At 41.9% G+C, this 6,316-nt stretch overlaps 1 protein-coding gene across 1 annotated transcript in view; it reads right to left on the bottom strand.

Moving 5' to 3' along the window:
• Nucleotides 1-5,329, bottom strand: part of HERC1 (HECT and RLD domain containing E3 ubiquitin protein ligase family member 1) — a 215,112-nt gene extending 209,783 nt beyond the window's left edge. The window contains exon 1 of the mRNA XM_082681255.1: nt 5,207-5,329. The gene's annotated coding sequence lies outside the window, so the exon portion shown is untranslated. The remainder of the gene's footprint in view (nt 1-5,206) is intronic.
• Between the last annotated feature and the right edge of the window lie 987 nt (nt 5,330-6,316).

Here is a 6,316-nt window from a genome sequence, read left to right on the forward strand (position 1 = left end):
AAGTTATCATACAACCCGGTAATTCCACTCCTAGGTATATACCCAAGGGAAATGAAAACATACGTCCACATAAAAACTTGTACCTGAATGTTCCTAATAGCCAAAAAAGAAAAAAGAAAAGAAAAGAAAACCCAGATGTCCAGCAACTGATGCATGGATGAACAAAGTGTGGTATATTCATACAATGGAATATTATTCAGCCATAAAAAGAATGAAGTACTGACACATGCTATAACATAGATGAACATAGAAAAGATTATGTTAAGTGAAAGAAGCCAGGCACAAAAGTCCACATATCATATGATTCCATTTACATGAAATGTCCAGAATAGACAAATTCATACAAACAGAAAGTATGGTTACTAGTGGCTGGAGAAGGGGGAATAGGAAGTGACTACTAATGAATACAGGGTTTCATTTCCGGATAATGAAAATGTTCTAAAATTAGGTAGTGGTGATGGTTGCACAACCTTATGAATAGACTAAAAAACAATGATTTGTACACTTCAAAAGGGTGAGCTTTGTGTTTTGTGAATTGTATCTCAATTTAAAAAACTGCATGCAAGGAAAAAAGGAATACCAAAAAAACACAATCTGTTCATCTGTGTAAAAGATAATGGAAGGATAAACGAGAAACTAAAGAAGCTGGTTGCCCAAGGGCATGGAAAACAGGTGGGGAAAAGGGGGAGGGGACGGAATGGGAATAGGGTAGTAGGAATAAGGAGTGACAATTATGAGTATATGTTTTTTAATGTAATGTTTAGTAGCAGTAATGTTTCATATACCAAAAGAAATAAAATCAATCAGAATTGGAGGAACCCAAAATAGGATACAAAGAATGAGAACTGCATTACAGATGAATAATATAACCACACTAAAGGAAGTGAGGAACAAAAGAATTAACCTAAGTAACTTTGAAAAACAGTATGTTGACTACATACTGCAAGGCTAAAGACAAGAAAAAAAACATGTACACAAATACTGCACTCATTGGTAAATATGTTTCTCATAAGGGTTAGCAATCGGTCACTACTTGATGCGCATTCTAAAATTGAACAAATAAATTAGTATACAGTATTATAGATAATGAGAGGCAGGGTTTCTCACTGTCAGGAAAAAAGTTACAAATAAGAAACGGTTGGTACAGCAGAAACTAACACAACATTGTAAAGCAGCCATACGCCAATAAAAATTAATTAAATAAATAAAAAGAAAAGGTTGGAATGAACCTTGTGGTGTTGGACTGGAATACAAGATATTAATATGAACTCAAATATGGTTTTTAAAATATAGAGAAAGACAAATACAGAAATAAGTGTATGTGTGTGTGTGTGTCTGCTAGCATGTGTGAGCAGGTTAGTATATATACATATATCTCCTAGCTCTGTCCTCTGAGGGCCTAGGAGCAATGACACCCCAGTGAGCATACCTAGCATTCAGATCTTGATTTAAATTCTGTTCTCCAATAAAAGGAACCAGATCTCCTTAGAGAAGTAGTTGATTTCAGGACAGGTACAAGGAAAAATACAAGATCAGCATGGAATATAGCCTGTGGTGCCAGAATATAAGGAAGTGCTCAAAAAAGGGTGGAGGACAACCCGAAAGAGCTCCTAATGGCCAAAACTGGAAGAATCTGAGCAATAAGATAATGATACTATTGAAGTAGAATCTGTAGAACAAAATAAATATCCATGAAGTCATACTTATAAAAATAAATAATTTAACAAATAAATGAGGAAGGGACATCTCTTTCTTACAGAAGAATTCCAATAATAAATGTAAAAGGAACGAGGGAAATAACAAAATCACCAGTAGGCAAATACCACAGTAATAACTGTTGCAGACAACATCCACAAATGGTTGCTAAAATCAGGGGGAGAAAGTTTAAGGAGAAACTATCTGCATAGTCTCAAAGTATCTCCCTTAAGATATGTATCAATTACAAAAAGAAAAATAGTAACTTTATAGTGGAGAATACAGCAGAGTTCACCTTAATAAAGCAATCAAGGTTAAAATATCACTAGCAATAAGACATATCAGCACCATGTACCCTCTAGTATGATGCAGTGAGGACACATCCCTTTTGTAGTTTCCTTGCAAACATACAGAACCTCAATCTAATCATGAGAAAAACATCAGACAAACCCAAAATGAGAAATATTATACAAAATAACCGACTAGTACTCATCAAAAGTGTCAAGGTCATGAAAGACAAGGAAAAACAGAGGAACTGTCACAGATTGTAGACAAGACGAGGAAGATATTAACAACTAAATGCAATGTGGGATCCTGGATTAGATCCCGGAAGAGAAAAAATATATATATATTGGGGAAAAACTGGTGACATTCATATAAAGTCTGTAGTTTAGTTAATAATATTTCACCAATGCGAATTTCCTGGGTTTGATCATTGTTATGTAAGTCTTCAACAATAGAGGATGCTATGTGAATGGTATATAGGAACTCTCTGTACTATCTTTGCAACGTTTCTGTAAGTCTAACATTATTTCAAAATAAAGCTAAAAATAAATAAAATCCATCAATCGATCATCTTATGCGAATGTCTTATTCCCTTGCTCAGGGATCTCATCTGGAATTTAATATTCCCATTAATTTAGAGGGTCTAGTAAGTGACAGCAGAACAAACTAAAATCATAAAAACCAGATCGGGCATCTAAAAAGTAAATTACCTACGTTATGTTTTTTATACCTTCTGCCTTTTTAGTCAAAAAAAATTTGCTGCTGTTGCAACTTTGCTGGCTTTGCAAACTTCTTTTAAAACAACCAATTTTTTTTTATGTTTTCAATATCGTGATAATCTGTAGTATGTGCCCAAAATAACATATTTCATTTGTCTGTTAAGCCAAAGTTTTATTTACATAAAAAACTGTCAATAGATTACAGTAAGTTTGTTACTTATTATCACATAGTCGTCCAACCATAAAATTCAAGGTTTTTCTCAAGTCAATTTGCTTTTATCCTAATACAAACTTCTCTCCACACCCTAAACTACAAAGTCATCATCATTGTTATTTTAAGTTCTGAAAATCTGAATTTTAAAAAATCAGCTGTTCAATGTATGCAGTCTTTTTTTTTTAAATTTCAAATATTGAGTAATTTCATCTTTTTTGGGAAAAAATACTTGGGACATTAGAATTGTACTGTATTTATTATTTGCATCCTCTACTAACCAACCCAGCCTAATCAACAAGTCTTCTGAAATTCCTTTTATCAAATAAGATTTTCAGATGTTTATATTAATAAACAGATTAAGTGACATGTTTACATTTGCTTTCTCCTCCACGCACCACCACGATGCCTGCATTGGGAGTGGAATACATGACGAGCAAATGAATGGGTAAGTGTCACGAGCAAACAGCATGACTAGAAATTTAAGAAGCAAAGTGATAAGAACCTTAGGGAAAGCAAAATTCATAAAAGTTTAGAATTACAAGAGGCCTTAATAGGCCATTCCAATGACAACCCCAGATAGATGACAATCTATCCTATTTTTAAAAGCCTCCAGATTTTCAACCTCCCTAGATGTCTCATTCTGCCATATAAAACTGTCATGTGATTTGGGGGAAATATTGCAAGACTATTCTTTGCCCAACCTAATGCTTTCTTTCTTCAAATAATATAACAATACATTTTAACTCACTTCCAAGATTTATGAATGCGTACAGGTGCTTAATACACATGTGTGTACATATATATGCACATATATGCACACAGGTACCAAGGACACTCAATTTTGCTTGTATAAACACACACTATAGAAATCTACATAATCAATGTCCATCCCACCCCATCCCATCCCATCCCAATCACAAAAGCACTATGAAACAAACAATGCCACACAATGATTCGGATCTAAAAATAACCAATGGGAGCCAATTTTATAAAGCCTTGAAGTAAACAGGTTTCTTCCCACCATAATAATCAAAGTTTATTTGCTTTCCACAAATACTACTCCTTTACAGCACCCACCACAGGCAGAACTGTAAAGACACATATGTCCTAGATCCAAGTAAATAATAATTTTTAATGTTTTATTTTTTTAAAAGCATTTACCTAATAATCATTTTGGAAGAGGGCCCAATGAAAGAGATAGTGATGACAGAGTACAGCCCGTGCTAATGAACAAGTAACCAGTTTTAATCAAGCAGGTCAAAGAAGTGACTCAAATAAAACAAATCATTTTTCCAACATGTATAGAATGGGGAAGTCCCAGTCAAGGATGAGCCAAAAACTGTTAAGTGTCTGTTAGGAAATACACCAAAATGTTAACCATGAAATGCTACCTCTGGAAATGGAATTACGAGGATGGGTCAGTGTGTTCAGATTTGGTATTCCTATTATTCTGAGTATCCATATTTTCTACTGCATTATAGAAACCATTGTTAAATTAATGCAAAATTCTGTCCCTGTGTTTCACAGCTCTCTAGGATGCACAGCATGTCTTTTACATAACCTCCTGGGAGAGATCGTACCAGCTCCGGTCCTCCTGTGTCTCCCAAGAACCTGCCACCCATCACAGAAAAGGTTTCACTATGTTCCCTGAGACAGCTCCACTCTTCATCCTCCTCATCTCACCCCAGAGACTTAACAATGTATCTCGTCTCCCCTCCCAGTAGCAAAAGCTTTATAAATTGTTATTTTATAAAGGCAGATTTGAAAAAAGGTTTATCAGATGATAAGCTGCCCCCACCCAAAAAGCAGAGCAAAAGGGAAAGACACGTCGTCCCAACCTCCACCCCTCCAAAGGTGGAGGGTGACGGGGGGCACCCGGGTCGCGGCTCTCCTCGGATCCCGAAATAGAGTCGGGCCGCCACCCCACCCCGCGGTCCGAGCCCCGGTGGGGGGCGGGACTCTCCTTAGCAGATAAAGGAGTGGGGGAGGTCAGAGACGCGACCCCCGAGGCCCGTGGACTGATACAGCAAGCCGCCAGAGGGGCGGGTTCCTCCGCCCTCTCGGGCCAGCCGCTCGGCTTCTAACGCGGCTCTGTAGCCGCCCGGGCAGCGAGAGGCCTCAGGGGCCGAGGAGCCGCACCGCGCCGGGAGGGCTTCCTCAGGCCTCTGCCTGCCTCCCACCCAGGACCCCAGTGGCCCCCTTCGGCGGCGGCCCCCGAACGGCTCCGGCTGGCCTTGCCGGGCCAGCTGGGCGCACGCACAGGCGGCCTGCAGGACAGAAGAGAAGGCGTTACCATACGCGGCTCCAGAGCTGGCGGGGGTGGGGCGCGGCTCCGGCGACCCGAGCCAGGCTCGGCAGCGGCTGCGGTGGCCGCGTCCTTTATTTTTGCTGCAGCAGCGGCGACTTGTCAAAGGGAAAGACGTAGGAGGCGGCGGCGGCAGCAGCGGCAGCAGCAACAGCAGCAGCGGCGGCGGCCGGGGAGTCTCGCGGGACTTGGGCGGAACTCTCGCGCAGCCTGGAGCCCGCGCCCCGCCCCCCAGGCCTAGCGCGGGAGGCAAGAGTAGGTGGGGGAGGAGTGCTCGGTGGAGGAGTGTTCGGGCCAGGGTGCAGGAGAACGGGAAAAGAGACTGGGATTTAATAATGGATGGGGGTGGGAAGCCCAGATTCTAAGAACACCCAGTTACCGCGCAGCCCTCACCTTTCAGCGCAGAGGCCAGGAAGCTCGGTGCGTCCGCGAGGATCGGACTCCGCATGAGGCACATTTGGGGGGCGTTTCATAAACGGCGGTGAGCAGTACGGGGGCCAGCCAACGCGCCCCCTTTTCCTCGTGGTGGGCCTGGAAGACCCTACTGCCCCGCGTCCTGTTGCTGCCAGAAGGAGCGACGCGTGGAAAAACTGGCTGCAGAGGCTAGGCGGCCACACCCCTTTATCTCGGACTCGCGCCACGCGCTCTGCGCTCTTTATCTCCCACACCAGCCAGCCCAAGACTTCTGGCCGGTCAAGTTCAATCACATGAAAGCGGTTCACTTGAGTTACTTCTAGCTTTTTATTCATGAATTTGTGCTGCAGGACTGCCAAAACCCTGCAGATGCTGGGGCCTGCGACCCCTCTTTTTTCCACTGAGGAACACAGAGGTAAATTATGACTTTGATCTTGACCTTGACCTCGACCTCTACAGTGAAGTCTCATGAGTGGAGGGACCCTGACTGGCCTAGTCATCACTGTGTCTCCAGCACCTAACACCGGCCCAGGTGCTCATTAAGTTGTGGAATGAATACACCGGTCCCCGTCTTCCTTCTGTACCTGTTCTTACTCCAAGACTCCGCATTTATAGCCACCATCCTGGTATCCTTCGTTGAAAATTTTCTAACGAGCAGCAGTTATGTCTAACTGCCTGAGGTCA

This window comes from Grampus griseus (genome assembly GCF_964374135.1).
Source record: "Grampus griseus genome assembly, chromosome: 2".
Lineage (NCBI taxonomy): Eukaryota > Metazoa > Chordata > Mammalia > Artiodactyla > Delphinidae > Grampus > Grampus griseus.